General features: G+C 78.4%; 1 non-coding gene across 1 annotated transcript; it reads right to left on the bottom strand.

Moving 5' to 3' along the window:
• Positions 1-427: 427 nt before the first annotated feature.
• LOC135325639 (5.8S ribosomal RNA) lies at positions 428-580 on the bottom strand. The gene has a single exon (XR_010386484.1). It is a non-coding gene; the product is annotated as a 5.8S ribosomal RNA (ribosomal RNA).
• Between the last annotated feature and the right edge of the window lie 1,920 nt (positions 581-2,500).

Genomic DNA, 2,500 nt, shown 5'->3' on the forward strand with positions numbered 1-2,500 from the left:
GGACCGGCGCACCACCGGGAGAGTGGTGGAGGAGAGGCCCGTGCGGCGGCACTGGCGGTGGTGGCGGGCGGGCGGCGCCGGGCGCCGGGCCACCGCGACCGACCCGATCTGGGGGCCCGGCGGGACGAAGTCCGCGACGCGGGCGCTCCGGGAGCGGGGGTTTCCCGAGTCTGCACTTAGGGGGACGAAGGCCCGGCCGCGCGGGGAGGGGAAGGAGAGCACCCCCCCTCTCCCCGGGGCAACGGGCCTGCGAGGCACCCCAGCCGCGCCACACCGCGCGCGCCACGCGGCGCGGCGGCAGCCGCCGGGCTCGGAGGGGAGGGCGGGCACGGCCGGGCGCACCCGAACCGCGCCCCCCCCCACACCCACCGAGGGGCGGCACGCCGCTGCGCCCACGCCACGGCGCGGGTGACGATTGACCGTCAAGCGACGCTCAGACAGGCATAGCCCCGGGAGGAACCCGGGGCCGCAAGTGCGTTCGAAGTGTCGATGATCAATGTGTCCTGCAATTCACATTAATTCTCGCAGCTAGCTGCGTTCTTCATCGACGCACGAGCCGAGTGATCCACCGCTAAGAGTTGTCTCGGTTTCGGTCCCCGCCGCGCGCGCGGGGGGACCGGGCAGCTTTCGCAGCCCCTGGGGGGCCCCCCCCCTCCTCCGCCCCCTCCTCCTCCGCCCCACCGCCCTTCCTCACGCCGACGCCGGCTGCTGAGCAAGGGACGGCAGAGACGGAAGGAGAGAGAGAGCGAGAGAAAGAGAGGGGCTTGCCTCACTGACCGTACAAGCACAGAGAAAGGGGGGGGGAAACGAAGGGCAAACCCGAACGAGAAGGGCGGGGAGCCCTCGCTCCCGACCTGGGGACAAACCCTGTCTCGCTTCGAGTCCGGCCCAGGCGCCCGGCTCGGTCTGGCCCGGCAGGGAGCGGCGGGCCGGCCACACCGCCTGCCTCGGGATGTTGGGGGGGGTCCGTCCCCGCAGACCACCCCCCCCCCGCCCCAGGCGTCAGAGCCCGGCCGCCACCGGGAGCGGCGTCGCCCCGCCGCCCGCGCGCCTGCGGCCCGCCGGCCCCGCGCTTCCCAGCTCCCCGCTCGCCTCGCCGGCCCTCCGGCTCGACCGCCGCCGCCGCCGCCGCCGCGGCGCCCACACCCCCGCGCGCCCGCACACACCGCCTCGCGGGTGACGCCACGCGCTCGCCCGTCCCCTCCGCGGACAGACGCCCGGCGGCGGGCAGGCGGGCAAGGCGGCACGGACGGGGACGGCGCCCGCTCTCCCCGTCTCCACGCGGAGAGCGGGGCGGGCCACCCCCGCCGCCGCCCCACCACCGCCCACCCGCTGCCTGGCGGAGCCGGGCGGGGCAGAGCGAGGCGGGCGCCCCGGACGGCAGAGTGCCGGGGCGGGCGCGTAGGGTAGGGCGCCGCCGACGGCGGCCACGGCGGAAGACCCAGAAGCACCGGCCAGGGAGAAGGAGGAGACGCGCGGAGGCTCGGCGCCCGCACCACCCGCGGTGGGGGCTCGCCCTCCCGGCGGCGAGCACGCGCTCGCGCCCGGCTCGCAACGCTCGAGGCAGGCCGGCAACTAGGCCGACCGCGCGGCGTCTCTCCGCCGAGACCAGACCGCGGAGAGAGGGGGCAGGGTAACCCCTCTCCGTCCCGGCTGCCCGCGGGGCGAGCACGGGGCGCGCCGGCTGGCATGGGGGGGCGCGGCGCCCGCGCGCGCCGACCCCCCGGCCCTCCGGCAGCACGCCCGGCCGCCTCCGCGAGTCGCATCGGGCCGCCCGAGTCTTTAAACCTCCGCCCGGCTCTCCAACCGAGAACCCTCGGGCCCGGAGCCCGGGGCCCATGGCCATCCCTGCCCGGGGCGGCTGCCGGCGGCCGCGGTGGCCGGAGGCCCTCTCCCCTCTCTCGCTCGCTCCCTCCCTCCCCGCCCCCCCCACCCCCACCGCGGGGGAGGAAGGACCGGGGTGGGGGGAAGCCGAGGCGGGGGGGGGGGAAGGCACGGCCGGTGCGGCGCGCACGGTGCGGCACCCGGGAGGAGCACGCTGGCACACGGGACCACACGGGTGGGTCACCGAGGGGGGGGCAGGAGAAGCGCGGGCGCTAGGTACCTGGCCCTGGGGTGAGGGAAACGACCTGAAATCCCCGCGGGGGTGCCTCCCCCGCCGCCGCCCGCCACCGGGCCGCCGCCGCCTCGCGGCGACGGCGGCAGCCTCGGCAGCGGCGACGAGACGGGACGCGGAGGGGGAACCCGGCACCCGCCAGCCGGCCCCCGCGCCCCTCGGCGGAGCGTCCGCCCGCGGGGTGCGCCCGACACCCGCCGCCACGACCTCGTCCTCCTCCCGGGGCCCGGGGTTTCCCTCAGTAACCCGGCGCCGGGTGGCAGCTGCACCCGGGAGGAGAGCCGTGGCTCGGGCCGCCCACTCGGGCACGAACCGTCGCCTCGCTTGGCCTCAACGCGACGCCCCCCGCTCGGGGGCCCGGCGCCCGCCCCGCGCGCCATCCCG

This window comes from Dromaius novaehollandiae, unplaced genomic scaffold (assembly GCF_036370855.1).
Source record: "Dromaius novaehollandiae isolate bDroNov1 unplaced genomic scaffold, bDroNov1.hap1 HAP1_SCAFFOLD_85, whole genome shotgun sequence".
NCBI classification, from domain to species: domain Eukaryota; kingdom Metazoa; phylum Chordata; class Aves; order Casuariiformes; family Dromaiidae; genus Dromaius; species Dromaius novaehollandiae.